Source organism: Hevea brasiliensis, chromosome 4, assembly GCF_030052815.1.
Source record: "Hevea brasiliensis isolate MT/VB/25A 57/8 chromosome 4, ASM3005281v1, whole genome shotgun sequence".
NCBI classification, from domain to species: Eukaryota; Viridiplantae; Streptophyta; class Magnoliopsida; order Malpighiales; family Euphorbiaceae; genus Hevea; species Hevea brasiliensis.
In genome coordinates, this window is record NC_079496.1 from 26683147 (window position 1) to 26700726 (window position 17580).

The 17580-nt window shown below is 42.5% G+C and overlaps 1 pseudogene; it reads right to left on the reverse strand.

Moving 5' to 3' along the window:
• Window positions 1–10603: 10603 nt before the first annotated feature.
• Window positions 10604–14627, reverse strand: LOC131179443 (uncharacterized; annotated as a pseudogene).
• Between the last annotated feature and the right edge of the window lie 2953 nt (window positions 14628–17580).

Genomic DNA, 17580 nt, shown 5'->3' on the forward strand with positions numbered 1-17580 from the left:
TTTAAATGTGTAACCTCAATTGGTATGAGACCAATTGGAGGTGGAACTAGGCACAAAATGTGCCAACTTTCATTGAGAAAGCATACCAAAATTCTGCTTGCAATGTGACCTAAGAAAATGACCAATTCGGATTAGGTACAATTAGGACCTGAAAAATGACCAATTGGGCAGTAGTGAGTATTTAGGCCATAACTCACTCAAAACAGGTCCAATTGACCTGAAATTTTAACCATGAATAGTTAAGACCCATACCTACAAGTCTTATGAAGACACCAAAACCCAGAAATGACCATAAGCAAGTCAAACAACTTGCACAAGTTCGGGTCCAAAAACTGGCCGAACCAGAGTTGACCAAATTGACCTAAAATTGACCTAATTTGATACCATTTGACCAGCAATAGTATAATGACCATAACTTGGTCTACTTAACTCGGAATGACCTGAAATTTTGCACCGCGGTCCATAAGACATAGATCTACAAGTTTGTAGTTTCGACCGAAACCCGAAAACCGAGGGAACTAGGCTGTCTGGCTAGGTCAAACTAGTATCCCGGAATCCAGCAATTTGCAATAAAATGCACTAAACAAGGAAATGAAATTGGTAGCGTGTACCAAACCTAAAACCCTATCGAATGTGACATATTAATGACACTAAAACCTAATTTACCTAGAAAACATTGAGGGTCGGTATATTAGGTGATTAAGCAAATAAAGGTATTCAGTGAATTGTTTATCGAACATTATCGTTAGAGGCAAATTAATTTAGCACTGAAACACTTCAAATTGTGTTTCTCAGTTAACAAGGACTTAGCAAAAGGGAAAGAAATACTGAGTCAGGACCAGGAGACAAATATCAGAGGTTTGTGCACAACTAGTTTTCAACTGATTTTGCTCTGAATAATATTTCTTATGATTAATTGTATGTTATTGTTTTAAGTTGTGTTTGTGCACAACTAGTTTTCAACTGATTTTGCTCTGAATAATATTTCATATGATTAATTGTATGTTATTGTTTTAAGTTGTGTTTGTGCACAACTAGTTTTCAACTGATTTTACTCTGAATAATATATTTCATATGATTAATTGTATGTTATTGTTTTAAATTGTGTTTGTGCACAACAACTATTTCTCTTGAATTTTTCAATTGAAATAAATATTGACTATTTGTATATTATTGTTTTAAATTGTGGAAATGTGTTTGATGGACACTTATTGATTGAAAAGCACTGTAAATGGTTTTTGTGGAAATTGAAGTGAATTACGAATTGTGTTGCCATTTTGTGAATGAAATTATAACTTTGGAAATTTATTAGATTCTTACGGATCATTTGAATAAAATGTTTGGAATTGTTTTGACTCACAATTGGCATGACACTGATACTATGTTCCTCCTCCATTAATGGGGTGAGTGTGATTATTCCTCCCTCTTTGACTTATCGACCGGGTGATTATGATTATGTTCCTCCCTCTTGACTTCCCAGTCTGAGGTGAGTGTGGATGAGTACTCATTATATAGCTAGCTTCCTCCCTCATTGATTTCGATTATTGGGGTGAGTATGTCTTGTCGTGGTGTACAACACGGCATGTACGGAAAAATTGTGTCATGGCTTAAATTGTGATATTGATTGGCAACACTCTATTCTTCAATTATTTGATTGAATATTGGCAAACGATATTATTCAGTTATTTGATCGAATTGTGTTATTGATTTGCAAAACGATATTATTCAGTTATTTGATCAAATTGTGATATTGATCGGCAACACTGTGTTATTCAGTAATTTGATCAAATTGTGTATGAATTGGCAATACAGTATTCTTAAACTATTTGACTAAATTGTGTTATTATGAATTTTGATAATTTGTGAATTGGAGTTTAAATTCCTTATGACATTCATTGTCTGGAATTTAACTATGGTTTTACGTATCCACTATTTATATGGTTTATGAGTTGTGATTTAAAGTTGTATTTGGTTAATGTTGTGCACCACTGAGACATTGTCTCAGCGATAGCTTTTTATTGCTGTCGTAGGTAGACAGACAGACAGGGCAGCAGACTAGGCTGCTAGTACCTCCAGCGAGAGATTTTTTTGGGTATAACGAGTATACCGCTTTTTGCATTTTGTACTGTAATGTTTGACCACTGTATGTACATATTGTTTTGGTTTTGAGCAGTTGTAAATTCAAATTATACACTGAAGTTGTAAATTAATTATGAGTTATTTGACTTGTAAAAATTGTATTATATTTCCTTATCTCAGACTTTGAAAAATTTCTATGGATTTGAATTGAGAAAAATGTTGTGTTGAGAAGTATGTTGGAGTTGAGATTTGGAAATATATTGAAGTGTGCTTTTTACAGGTTTTCTGAAGAACTGTTTTATCCAAAATACAGATGGCACTCTGCCAAAATTTTTATAGAAATTCCAAATAAATCAAAGGAGTTAGTTGTTTCACTTCAGTTCACCAAAGTTTTTAACACCTATAAATAGTGCTCACCATTGTAAAAGAAGTAAGAAAAGTTTTTAAAATCCTGTCGCAAGGGATTTTGCGGTCGCCTGGACGATCCCTCACCGAAGTGGGAAAGAGTGAGGAGTCGCCACCTTAGTTTTGAGGGAAATTAAAGAAAACTATTTGGCAAAATAAATTAAATATGAAACCACTTCAAGACAGAGATTCTAGGTTCAGGGTCCGTAAATGGGTGGGGAAGGTGTTAGGCACCCCACCTCGTCCCTTAATAAGGGTAAGTAGACTTAATTTCACGTTCTTCATAAATTAGTTAAGAGGGCTTGAACGGAAATGTTAATCCTTTTGACAAAAGGAATATTTGATCTTTCACTAAATTCGGATTTCCCAGATACATAAGTAAATGAGACAACCTTAGTGAATTGACGTCGCGCAATCATTTCTGGTTTTGGGATTATCTTGCGTACAGGTAAAGATTTGGTGTGAGAATCGGATAAGAACTCTCCTCCGATCTCTTTTAAGTTATTTATTAAAATTTTGAGTGGAGACCGGATAAGAACCCTCCTCCGAATATTTATTAAAATTTTGAGTGGAGACCGGATAAGAACCCTCCTCCGATCTCTTTTAAATATTTATTAAAATTGTGAGTGGAGACCGGATAAGAACTCTCCTTAGATCTCCTTTGAAGCATTATTAAAAATTTGTGTGGAGACCGGATAAGAACCCTCCTCCGATCTCCTTTGAGGTATTATTTTAAATTTTAGATTGAAAACCGGATAAGAACTCTCCTCCGATCTCTTTTAAATATTTATTAAAATTGTGAGTGGAGACCGGATAAGAACCCTCCTCAGATCTCCTTTGAAGCATTATTAAAAATTTGTGTGGAGATCGGATAAGAACCCTCCTCCAATCTCCCTTGAGGTATTATTTTAAATTTTAGATTGAGAACCGGATAAGAACTCTCCTCCGATCTCTTTTAAATTTGGACACAACTATATATCATAAGAGTCTAAGTTTAAGAGTCCTAGTATTTAGAGGTGCGAAAGGTTGGAATAAAACTTCTTTTAACTCGTTGGTACTTTGTGGCTAAAGAAGGGACGTCGGATTGAATTTTGCTGACCCCCACCCCCAAAGTTACTTTACCAGTATTCTATCTATACCCTTTTATTTATCTGAGTTCTGATTTTCGTTCTACCTTATGACATTATGCCGAATTGCCTTCTTCGTCAGCCTAGTGACTCAATTTTGCTATTACCCTGACGTGTTATTTAGACCCCCTTTTTTTAAAAGAGACACTTTAAACACAGTTACCTACATTTTGTCTAGCTGCTTCTACGTAACTCGGGACTAGATGACTCGCGTTCAGAAATAATAAAGATTAACAAAAGTATGGGCTAACCAGCACAGGAGTAAACTTAAAGCAAATCTTCTCCTTGTATTTTAGCGTGACATGAACTTAAAGAAAACAACAGGCATGAGAAAGAGGACAAAGGAAAATATGTGAAACCAGAACTAGACTTAATAAAATGGCGATATTGATACTGACCTGTAGGGAGTCGAGTCTATTGGACTAACCACAGAATCACAAAAAGTAGCAAGATTGTAGGTTGGCAGCAAGAGGACTAAGGTTCACCTCGGAATGAAGTATTCTTCGTTAAAATGTAAACGGGTCAAAATAAACAAGTTAGAGTGGAGTTAAGCTTAGACAATATAAATGGAAACAGGGGGGGCAACAAAGACAGAAAGTGAGAGTGCCACAGGATAATGAACGAACTGACAATGGAGAATTTCAGTATTCAAGAATCCCTTTTGCAAGAAATCACTTCAGAAAACTAGTTTCAAAAGCTTTTCTTACGAAAACTCAAAAAGAATAGCAGAGTAACAAACTGAATTAAGTTTCAGAGTTATCCCACTATAGTCACTGCCTCTTGTCTATATTTTCGTCTTTCCGTCCCTTGAACAGTTTTTCTTGCAGGTATTTATAGGGACCGGGTGCTTCCCCTGAAGGGTCAGGATCTGTCTTGAGGGAGATGGAGGGTCAGGATTTCAAAGGACATGATCTGAGGCTCAGGAATTAAAGAGAATTAAGACGAATGGTCGAGATCATTCTCAGGATACTTGTCCTTTTCTCCTTCTAATCTGACGGTCCAAAACTTCGTTGACCTGGGCGATCCGAGGGCTGGGCATAAAAGGAGCCGGTCTTGTCGTCTTCCTCTTTGATCCAAGGGCCCCGGGCTCGTCCTTACAAGTGAAATCAACGGTGGAGATTGGGATGTACAGGACTGTCATGACATACCCTGGCACCTGTCAGCATTGCGGGCGATTCTTAGGCGTGCGGTGGAGATCTCGTCTGAGACGCTTTAACTACCTCGGCTCTGATTCTGATGACGGTTATTTGGGATTTGTCTTATTCTTTTTGTCTTCCGATCCCTCCCCCTTCTCGATCTTCTTGACACGCTCCTATTCCGATCTCTTATGCTGATCTCCTATCTTCCGATCTCTATTATCCCTTAATCAGCCTTGGTCCGGTCAAAGCATTAATTTCCCCTCGATTCCCGAAGCGTCCGCTTCGTTTTCTGCTCAGCAATAAATGCCCGTTTTCCCCTATATATACCCCTGACGAAAGAGACTTTCCTTCATCTGATTTCCTCTCTTTCTTCTTACTTCCCAGTTCTAGCTGTTCCGGCAGAAGTTCCGGCTACAACCGTGGCTTTGGTCCTTTTCCGATGGACTTCCTTACTCCTCGACTGAAAATTTATGACCCCGGTGATCGCATAACCTTGTCTGATGATGGTGAGAGAACTGGATCAATTGACCGATCTGGTTTGCGGACCTTGATCGTACCGGTCTCGAGTCGCTTAACTGAGTTTATTCGGCTTCTCACCACATTGGGTGTTCCGAAAGCGTCTTTCCTCCACATTGGGTGTTCCGACAGCGGGTTAAGCTCCGGTCGGCGACACCCTTTGGATCAGTCACAATGTTGACTATTAACATGGGCTTCTTTAGATAGGATGTTCCGCTGGTCTTTAGAGATCGGCCTTTTAATGTAATCAGATCTTTAATGTATTTCGATCTTGAGATCGCCCATATAATGTAATTTGACTTTTGGAAATGTATTCCGATCTCTTGAGATCGCCCAAATGATGTAAACTTGACTTTTGGAAATGTATCCCGATCTCTTAAGATCGCCCAAATGATGTAAACTTGACTTTTGGAAATGAAAATCTTATTTCGCCAATTATCATCTTATTGATTATTTTCCGATTTCGGATATGTTTGTCCGATCTGGTTCCTAACGAAATGACTCTTAACTGATCCTTTATTCAAAATATTCAACTTATTATGCCGATCTGCAGTTAACCGATCTCTCCATGTAATTTAGAATGTTCGAGAGACGTGTCAGAACAGCTGGCGAATCCCGTTAACCGATGCACTGCTTGGAACCTCGTGAGCATTAAATGCTCGGACGAGTATAAATAGGGGTGAGGGGTTAGCCATTTGCTCCTGTATGTCATTTCAGTCTCTCGCGAGCAATTCCAAAACTCTCCCGATTTTTCAAGCTCTTCCGACTCCGTTCAAGCTCCGGTAAGGGTTTTAATCCTTCTTTTAGCTTTAAGTTCTTTGTTTTCCTTAAAAATGAGTGGCGCCGAAGGTCAGAGAGCGGCAAGCCCACCTTCCATTCAGTTCTCGTGGTCGTCTGAAGAAGAAGAGGTGGTCGGGCCGAGCGCACAACCAGAACCTCCTAGGGTCTCCGTTCCAGCTCGGGGGCGGATCGGACCATCAAGGCACGTACCTTCTTCAGGGAGGGAGAATCTCCCTATGGACGAGCTGCCATCGATCTTGCAAGAATCTGATCTGCGATCGTTTAGTCAGGAGTACAATATTCGTCCTGATTCGTACGAACTTATCCGGTGTCACGGCGATCACCGAGCCGATCACTCCTTTGAAGAGAATGACATGGTCATGGTATACGAACGATTAAAGCGTGTCTTGGTTCCCTCTGGATGACTTCTTCAAGGAGGTCCTAAAACTTCACTGGGTGTGCATTGCTCAAGTTCACCCTAACTCGTGGCGGATCTTAGTAGCCTTCCGGGGCATATGCGGAGCTAAGGGAATCAGACCTACGTCTAAGGTGTTCGCCGAACTGCACAGGCTAACTCGCCGAAAGGACGACGAGCACTGGTTCTTTCAGGCGAAGCCTCATTGCGGGCTCTTCACCGATCTGCCCTCCTCCCTTAAAAATTGGAAGAACCGCTTCTTTATTCTGAGAAGCAAAAATCCGACCTGCTTTGAGGACTTCCCCAGTAGCTGGTGGCACCAGGGGCCCTTGCTTCCGAAGCGCATTACCCTGAACCAGAGGAAAGCTTAATAGTGATGGATCTCAAGAATCAGCCGCCACTCAAAAGTATTCTGTTTAGATGCGGTGATCATTGAGTTGCACCATTGGACCATACTGTGCTCACCGCCAAGATCGCGAACTTCCGCTCTCGACCTCAGACCGGTATTTTCTACATCTCAGATCTCAGGACCTTAGCGATCTCACTGACCTCTTCTTTGTGCAGGTATGGCGGGTGATGAGGGTTCTAGGAAGCAAAAGAAAGAAAGAGAGATCTCCCAGAAAATAAAGGAGATGAAGCGTTCGGAAAAGCTTCGAACACCCGGTCACGAACCTAGGGAGGTACAAGGGGGCCCGTCCCGACCTTCGGGGCCGCCGATCACCAAGTCCCGATCTCCTCCTCAACAGGAAGAGCCGGCTCCACCTCCTCCAGTTGCTCCAAGCATAGAAAGGGGTCCTTCTCAATCTTCTGTGAGAGCCTCTTCTCGTGGCGCTCAAACATTGATCGAGTCCCTAAAGAATAACCGGACTGTTCAGGAGAACCCCGGTTTTGCCAAAGTCTTGGGGTCTTCCATCTGCCTTCGGGAGGATCGGGACAGGCTATCCCCGGATAGCCTTGACGATATCTTGACTCAATCCATGAGCTCGAGCGTGAGTGTCCGTAAACTGCACCATAGTTCGGGAAAAGGCTCATCGCCTGGGCAAGGAGGTCGAGAAGAAGAATCAGGAAGTGACTTCCCTCCGATCCCAACTCGCATCCGCTCAGGATTACATATCTCAAGTTGAGGGGCGGGCGAAGTTCTATGAAGACAGGCTGGCCGAACAGAATCATGTTCTGGCTGAAAGGGATCGTGCTTTCGGGGAAGTCCAGGCGCTCCGGGCCAACGAAGCTTCTCAGGTCGCTCAACTCATCGAGGAGCTTAAGGCGAAAGACGAAGAAATGGTGACAGTGATAGCTGGTGCCTATGTGAATGCTCACAAGGATCTCTTGGCCGAACTCCAGAAGCGTTACCCAGAAGAGAACTTCTCTTGGATGGCCGACCAGGCTCCCGGGGGTGAGGGTGAGGATAGTGAAGAGGAGGGAGAGGATGAGCAAAATGTAGATCACCCCCAGCCGAATAACTTGTACAAATTTTGCAATGAAATGAAATAGAATGCCTTTTTGTTCGATGAATGGTTGTGATCGAAAAATTTCTAAACCCTTGTTTGTCTGAGTATATTGAAATAACTGGAAGCGATTATTATCCTAAGTATGAGAGATCAGAAAACACAATATGCATGAGATTGGTAAAGAACCAACGTTAAACAGAACTTAATTGAAAATTTGGCTTGAACATCTAAGATCGGGATCTTCATTAAACCGAATTAGAAGCTTAGCTCGACTATTCCTAAACTTTTAAAAGGGAGGTCGACTATGAATACTGGCAGCAAGGATCTAGTGTTAATTCAAACTTGTCTAACAAGAGAGATCGGGAATATAGTTAACTGGTCAGGATATTCGACAATTGGCTTGAGAGATCGGTGAATGATTTGAGAGACCGGTAAGGCTTTAACGGATACGGAGCTTAGCATTGACTCAACTCTCTGTGAAGAGAGATCGGAACTGTGATTAGATGGCAAGGAGAGACTTAGTGCTAGGGCTCGGTTTCGAAGTTTGTTGATTCTGGGGATCGGCCAAAATATGGTGTCGACAGCTGCCCCTCTTTACATAATTTTTATCAAAGGGAAAAGAATTTCTCGTGTAAGAATTATGTAAAGATTCAGACCCATATTTTGGACGATTAAGTGCTCGAAGTTAGGGAACTAAAGCATACCTAAATCAGTGACCTAGAGATAGGCAACAGAAGTTAAAAGACTAGAAAATTAAAATCAACTTGGATCAAGGAACCAGAGGTCGACAACAGGAAATTAAAATCGACTTAGATCAAGGAACCAGAGGTCGACAACAAAAAATTTAAATGCAGGAAATTAAAATTAACTTAGATCAAGGAACCAGAGGTTGATAACGGGAAATTTAAATGCAGGAAATTAAAATCAACTTAGATCAAGGAACCAGAGGTTGATAACGGGAAATTTAAAAGCAGGAAATTAAAATCAACTTAGATCAAGGAACCAGAGGTTGTTAACAGGAAATTTAAATGCGGGAAATTAAAATCAACTTAGATCAAGGAACCAGAGGTTGATAACAGGAAATTTAAATGCGGGAAATTAAAATCAACTTAGATCAAGGAACCAGAGGTTGATAACAGGAAATTTAAATGCAAGAAATTAAAATCAACTTAGATCAAGGAACCAGAGGTTGATAACAGGAAATTAAAATGCAAGAAATTAAAATCAACTTAGATCAAGGAACCAGAGGTTGATAACAGGAAATTAAAATGCGGGAAATTAAAATCAACTTAGATCAAGGAACCAGAGGTTGATAACAGGAAATTAAAATGCGGGAAATTAAAATCAACTTAGATCAAGGAATCAGAGGTTGATAACAGGAAATTAAAATGTGGGAAATTAAAATCAACTTAGATCAAGGAACCAGAGGTTGATAACAGGAAATTAAAATACAAGAAATTAAAATCAACTTAGATCAAGGAACCAGAGGTTGATAACAGGAAATTAAAATGCGGGAAATTAAAATCAACTTAGATCAAGGAACCAGAGGTTGATAACAGGAAATTAAAATGCGGGAAATTAAAATCAACTTAGATCAAGGAACCAGAGGTTGATAACAGGAAATTAAAATGTGGGAAATTAAAATCAACTTAGATCAAGGAACCAGAGGTTGATAACAGGAAATTAAAATGCGGGAAATTAAAATCAACTTAGATCAAGGAACCAGAGGTTGATAACAGGAAATTAAAATGCGGGAAATTAAAATCAACTTAGATCAAGGAACCAGAGGTTGATAACGGGAAATTTAAATGCAGGAAATTAAAATCAATAGGAAGTTTAAATTGCACTCACAAAGCAAGCCTGATTCGGACACAAGAAGTTCTTCCCTAATGAAGTGTACTTAACAGAATCCCGAAGACCAATGACGAATGGAGGACGAGTTGCAAGACTTGACCTATGGCCTTGTTTCTTCAAATGCCCCATTTCTATTTTTCAGATTTTCTCCCGAAAAGCACCCTCGCAGGTTTTTACTTCCCCTTTGTCTATATGACCAGAAGCGCCTTTCCAGGTTTTCACCTCTATTTTTTTTTTTTTTTTTTTGTCATTCCCTGCAAATCTCATAGTAAAGTACGTGAGGTTATCAATTGTCAAATCTTAATCTTATGGCAAAAATTTTAACTGATTTAAATAACGCATTAAATAACGAGATTGCAGAAAGATAAATATAAGGGAAAGATAGAAGCATGGGGAATGAAATGTGATTTTATTATGGTTTAATATAAACAAAGAAGAAGTTTCAAAGAAGAAGGGTACAAGGATAGATCTCACATATTCCCTGTGGCTGATTTTGAAATCCCTTAAATGCCATTATTTCAAGTTCTCTGAAGCCTCATGCCGAAACAGTTCCCTCTTCATCCTGGTTTCATGCCCCCATTCCTTATTTCTCCCTTTTTGTTCTCGGGATGCCCTTTCGGGTTTTCACCCCTGGATTATTTTTTTTTTATTTTTTTTTTATTATTTTTTTTTTGAAATCACCTTTTCAGGATGCCCTTTCGGGTTTTCATCCTTCACTCATTTTACAGAAAGTGCCCCTTCGGGGTTTTCGCCTTCTTTCACACATTTTGCTAGGAGCGCCCTTTCGGGTTTTCGCTCCTACCCATTTTTCTTTTTTTTTTCTTTTTTTCTTTTTTTTCTTTAGGCATAGTATTTCTTGACGGTGTCAGCATTCACAGGTCTTGGAAACTCTTCACCGTCCATGTGGGTCAAAATCAAGGCTCCTCCAGAAAATGCCTTTTTAACCACATAAGGTCCCTCGTAGGTTGGCGACCATTTGCCCCGGAGATCATTTTGATTCGGTAGCACTTTCTTCAGAACTAGGTCCCCGGGTTGGAATTCGCGTGGGCGAACGCTTTTGTCAAATGCTCTAGCCATCCTCATCAGGTATAACTGCCCATGACATGTTGCTGCTAACCTTTTCTCATCAAGCAAGTTTAACTGATCCAACCTTGACTGGATCCATTCTGACTCATCAATTCCTGACTCCTCTAGAATCCTTAGGGAAGGAATTTCAACTTCAATAGGTGATACTGCTTCCATCCCGTAAACCAGTGAGTATGGAGTTGCCCCCGTTGAGGTTCTTACAGAAGTTCGATATGCGTGGAAAGCGTAAGGAAGCATATCGTGCCAATCCCTATATGTGACTGTCATTTTCCGGATTATCCTCTTGAGATTTTTGTTCACAGCCTCCACCGCTCCATTCATCTGGGGACGGTATGGGGAGGAATTGAGGTGTCGGATTTTGTATTGATCACACAATTTCTGGATCTTCGGGCCATTCAGATTCTTAGCGTTGTCAGTGATGATTTCATTGGGGAGACCATGCCGGCAGATGATATTATTTCTGAGGAATTTGAGGAACGTATTCTGTGTGATGTGCGCATAGGATGTCGCCTCGACCCACTTGGAGAAATAGTCGATGGCCACAAGGATGAATCTGTGCCCATTGGATGCCTTGGGATTTATGGGACCAATCACATCGATGCCCCACATTGCGAAAGGCCATGGTGAGACGAGGTTGAACAACTTGTGAGGTGGCACATTTATCGGATCGGCATAGATTTGACACTTATGGCATTTTCGGAAATACTAGACGCAATCCTTTTCCATTGTGGTCCAAAAGTACCCACGTCGCATGATTTGCTTAGCCATCATGTGCCCATTGGCATGGGTTGCACAATTTCCCTCATGAGTCTCAAAAAGGATTTTCTTCGCCTCTTTTGCATCCACACATCTCAACAGTTCGCCGTTGGAGCTCCTCTTGTATAGGGTTTCACCACTGGGGAAGTATCCCAATGCTAATCTTCGAATCATCTTCTTTTCATTTTTGCTTGCCCCCAAAGGGAATTCTCTAGTTCTACAGTAGACCAGGATGTCATGATACCAAGGCCTTCTATCGGGCTCTTCTTCAATCATGAAGCAATATGCTGGCTCACTTCTTGCTTTAATCTTCAATGTCTGAATCATCTGACCCTCTTCGATTTGAGCCATAACAGCTAGAGTGGCTAAGGCATCAGCAAATTGATTCTTGTCTCTACTAAGATGAGTGAAAGAGATCTCTTCGAATTTCTTGATCAGCTCCAGTAAGTACTTCTGATATGGGATCAGCTTGGGATCCTTGGTTTGCCATTCTCCCTTGACTTGATAAATAATCAGAGCCGAGTCTCCATATACTTCCAACTTCCTGATTTTCATTTTGATGGCAGCCTGTAGGCCCATCACACAACCTTCGTATTCCGCGACGTTGTTGGTGCAGTCAAATCTCAACTTGACAGCTATCGGAAAGTGTTTCCCCTCCGGGGATATCAACACAGCTCCAATCCCATTACCGGACAAATTGACAGCTCCGTCGAAATACATTTCCATACATCGGCTCGCCCCTCTTCTTCGCAGTCTACTTCATTAATATGCTCATCAGGGAACTCAAAATCCAGAGCTTCATAATCCTGGATAGGATTTTCTGCTAGGAGGTCAGCGATCACGCTACCTTTCACCGCTTTCCGGGTCATATAGACTATGTCATATTGGGAGAGTATAACTTGCCACTTGGCTATCCTACCTGGCACGAATGGGCTTTCGAATACATATTTGATAGGATCCATCCTGGAGATGAGCCACTTCTTGTGATTCAACATGTAGTGCTTGAGGCGATTCGCTGTCCAGGCTAACGCGCAGTAAGTCTTTTCTAAGAAAGAGTACCTTGACTCACAATCATTGAATTTCTTGCTCAGGTAATAAATGGCCCTCTCTTTTCGGCCGATATCATCATGTTGTCCCAAAACACATCCCATCGAATTCTGCTGGACTGCCATATACAGGATCAGAGGCCTGCCCGCCACAGGTGGAACCAATACTGGTGGGTTTGACAGATACTGCTTGATTTTCTCAAAAGCCTCTTGACAAACTGAATCCCATTGGGTAGAGTTGTTCTTCCGGAGTAGTCTGAAAATAGGCTCAGCTTTGGCGGTGAGATTAGAAATAAATCTCGAAATGTAGTTTAACTTTCCCAGAAAACTGCGCACCTCCCTTTCTGTTCTTGGGGATGGCATTTCTTGAATAGCTCGAACCTTGTCTGGATCAACCTCTATTCCTCTCTCGCTTACTATGAATCCCAATAACTTTCCCGATCTAACTCCGAATATGCATTTGGCAGGGTTCAGTTTCAGCTGGTATTTCCTGAGCCTTTCGAATACCCTCCTCATCACCTGTACATGGCTTTCTTTTCCTTTGGATTTAATGATCATATCATCTACATACACTTCCACCTCTTTATGCATCATATCGTGGAATAATGTGACCATTGCACGTTGGTAGGTAGCACCAGCATTCTTCAACCCAAAAGGCATGACTCGATAGCAGAATACTCCCCATTGAGTGATGAAAGCAGTTTTATCCTTGTCTTCCTCGTCCATCGGGATCTGATTGTACCCTGATGCCCCATCAATACACGAACACCTGCCCAATCCCGCAGCATTGTCAACTAACACATCAATGTGAGGGAGAGGGAAATCGTCTTTCAAGCTCGCTTTATTGAGATCCCTGTAATCGACGCACACCCGAACTCTCCCGTCCTTCTTCATTACCGGGACCACATTAGCTACCCATTGGGGATATTTGACCACTTCCAGGAACCCAGCGTCATACTGTTTCTTGACTTCATCTCGAACTTTGAGCAGTGTGTCGGGATTCATTCTCCTTAACTTCTGCTTTACCGGGACTATCCCTGGAATTAGGGGAATTTTGTGCGTCACTATCTGGGGGTTTAAACCAACCATATCATCATAGCTCTAGGAAAATACGTCGAGGAATTCTTTAAGCAGACTGATCATATCTCCCAATTCTTCACTCTCCACTACCTTAAGTTCCCTTTTTACTTCTTCCGTGCCTAAATTTACGGTGCGCATTTTGTCTCCACAAGGCACTGGGGAGGGTTCATCCTTTTCATTGCTTTCTTCTGTAAGGTCCTCCTCAGAATCACTTGAAGTAATGGCAGTTATGGGGATTTCAAAATTAACCAGAGGAATTTCTGAGTCTATTGGATTATTAGGTGTTAATTGATGAATGGTCCTGAATGAATAAAAATGGAACATATTATAAGGATGAAATTCAAAAGGAAAGAATTGGAAAGAATTGGATTTAAAATGCGCTATTAATTCATTAACGTTCATTCCATAAGAAAAAGGTCCATTTACAGTATTACACTTGTCACCATGGACAAAATGATCAAGTGTAGATAACCAAAGGTACTTTACTCGAAATTGAGTATAGGGATGTCCTCTGCTGTCCAATTGTCCAGTTCTTGCCCCTCAGTCACTGGCGAGACCAGAGCTTCGTAGAAGGAACCCAGGTGAATGACATCGATGGATGGGTCATCAGGCGATTCTTCCACATCTGCCGGATTGTCAATGACCGGTTTAGTGAATACATCCGTAATTCTCGGGACTACTTTCATTCTCCCGATTTTCTGGTCGAATCTCTGATCTCGAAGTCTGTTTCTCATCCAGAATCGCCCATCCATGAGAGCATCTTCCTCATAACCCAAACCGCAGCGGCCCACCTTCTGAATAGCCGGTATGGGTTCCACGATTCCCTGTAATGTAGCACCCAAGCCTTTGCCCTCTTCGTATCCTCCCCTTGTCATTATTTTGGCTACCATAGCCATAGCCCCTCCATTGCCTGAGATGGTTTCTTGTAACTCGAAGGCTTGGAAGGAGCTTTCCAATGACTCCTCAGCTGCCTCCACATAGGGAAGTGATTGCGGCTTGGTGACTAGCAAGGCCTCCTCTCCTTTTACTGTGACGATTTTGCCGTCCATGATATATTTTATTTTCTGGTGCAGAGTTGAGGGGACGGCGTTCGCAGAATGGATCCAAGGCCTCCCCAGTAGCATAGTATAGGCAGGCTCAATGTTCATCACCTGGAATGTGACGTTGAAAGTGCATGTGCCAATCTGAAGCGGCAAGTCAATATCTCCCAACACTTCTCTTTTGGTACCGTCAAAGGCTCTTACTACCATAGCACTCTGACGTATATCAGATTGGTCCACCGGCAGCCTGGCCAAGGTAGCACTAGGGAGTACATTGAGAGTTGACCCGTTATCAATAAGTACCTTGGCTACTATACAACCCTTACACTTCACTGTTACATGTAGAGCCTTAGTGTGCCTTAAACCCGCAGGGTCTATCTCGTCCTCCGAGAAAGTAACAAAACTGGATGCCTGAATTTGTCCCACTATCTTTTCAAACTGCCCCGGTGTGATGTCGGGGCTCACAAAGGCCTGATCCAGAATTCTCTGCAGGGCTTGACGGTGCACCTCTGAACTCAAGATCAGTGACAGCAGTGAAATCCGTGCAGGTGTTTTCCTCAACTGCTCCACCACATCATACTCACTTTGTTTCATTATTTGGAGTAACAACTCCTCCTCTGCTTTATGCTCAGCAGGCTCTACTTCCTCTGTCTTCTCTACATCCTCTTCTGTATTCTTCCATGACTCTCCCACCTTTACTTTCCCTTTTCTCTTTTCTTTTTCTTCGTTACTGTAACACCTCCCACTTCGAGTTATGAACTCGACCTCTTGCTCAAGGGAGGAGGGCTTTGTGGCAGTGACGGGTTGGGGATCGATCTGGGGAGTAGCACTGGTGGTAGGTCCAGCATAAGTCATCTGAAAGTGTGCATGAGGAGTGAAACATGGCTTAGGAGGTACCGGGGGTGAAGCCAAGCTAGGAGCCGGTGTACTACTTGATGCTTCTTGAGTGAAGACTTGGAAATTGTAGTTCCAAGGTATGGCATGGGTGTTGGTAACAGGGAGCTGAGATGGGGCTCGGATAACCGTGACTGGTGGTGAGGCTACCGGGGGTGAGAAAGTGATTCTGGGTTTAGAGGTGGGAGCATTTTGGCTATATCTAGTGGTATTCACTCCCTCTTCCATCTTCGACCTTGCCTGGCATCTCAGAACCTTGAGAGACAATAGGTTCCGAACCTCCTGCCTGAATCCCTCACGCACTGCTCGTGATCACCGCCTCCATGATAAGGACACCGTACTCTCTTCCAATCCCGCTACCGAGGCGAGGTAGCCTTCCCTCATTGCCACAGCAAAAATTTCCTTAAAGTAAGGAACCAGCTTGTCTACTTCCAGCGTTGATCCTTCTTCATCAGGCTCTATCATATTTACACCACTGCCTGCATTATGGTTAGTCAGTGGGTTTGAGGTAACATTGGGGAGGGAACCATTTCCCTCAATCTTCAACCACCCGTTTCTGATTAAAGCATGCACTCTTCCTCTGAGTGCCCTTGTGCCCCTCCATGATACTCACAACGGGCAGTGGTATCATACCACCTGGGGTATGGAGGCTGAATTGGATCTAGGGAAACTAGTATGATTTGGTTTATACCGACAAGGTATCGGTATATTTCACTGAGTGGGAGGGGAAGAGGTGGATCAGGGTTTCTTGGGGGTCTTGGGTTATTTAGTGGTGGTCTTGATTGAGCAGGAGAAGGAAGCGGTCTTGGTTGGTAATTTGTAGGTGGGGGATATTGTGGGCGCGGGTGTGGATAATTAGGGAAAGGAGGTGGAATGTTTGCGACTGTTTGGCCATGAGGGGGAGGATATGGCCGATAATTGTTTTGAGGTAGTGGAGAGTAATTATTCTGCCGGGTGACTGAATGGACATCACCCTCCTTTTTCTTGCCAAAATTGGCAGTTTTCTTTGCAGGGTTCTCAGCCAACTCCTGCAATCGTCCCATTCTTAGGTTGGCCTCTATTCTTTCACCAGCCTGTATGATGTCAGAGAAGCTGTTGGAGGTGTTCCCAATCATCAAGTTGAAGTAAGAGGCCTTCAAAGTTTCGATGAACAGAGAGCATAGCTCATTGTCAGTCACCGGGGGATGCACTTCTGCCGCCTTTTCTCTCCATCTCTGGGCATATTCCTTGAAGCTTTCTGTCTTTCATGCACTGTGTTCTGGAGGTCCCTCCTTGTGGGGGCCACATCGCAGTTAAATTTGTACTGCTTTAAGAAGGCATCAGCTAAATCCTTCCAGGAGCGCAGTTTGCTCCTGTCTAACTGAATACACCACCTCAAAGCTGCCCCTGAGAGGCTCTCATGAAAGAAGTGGACCAGCAGTCTATCGTCCTCTGTCAGAGCAGACATCTTGGCGATATAGGTGGCCAAGTGAATGCGAGGATCTGAATTCCCTGTGTACTTGTCGAAATCAGGGACCTTGAACTTGGGTGGCACCACCACATCGGGCACTAATCTTAGTGATGCCACGTCGACCGAACCATACATATTTAGCCCTTCAATTGCTCTCAATCTCTCCTCTAGAGCAGATAGTTTCTCACTTTCTTTTGTCTTATTTTCCTCCCATCGCATGATATGCTCACACGGAGCCGAGGGGTGGAGTAAACCGGAGGGATTAGGATTGAAGGGTGAGGCTCGGCATTTGAGACAATGAGTAATAGGAGAAAGGCGGTCATTAGTCATGACGACCGGATTGACAAAGTGATCGCCGGTCCGGGATAGGTGATTGAAAGGTGAAAGAAGTTGAAGCTTGGTGAGGATCATTTGTTGGAGGTGGTGGAGGAGGTAATGGTAAGCTAGGCTCTGCTGTGGGTTTAT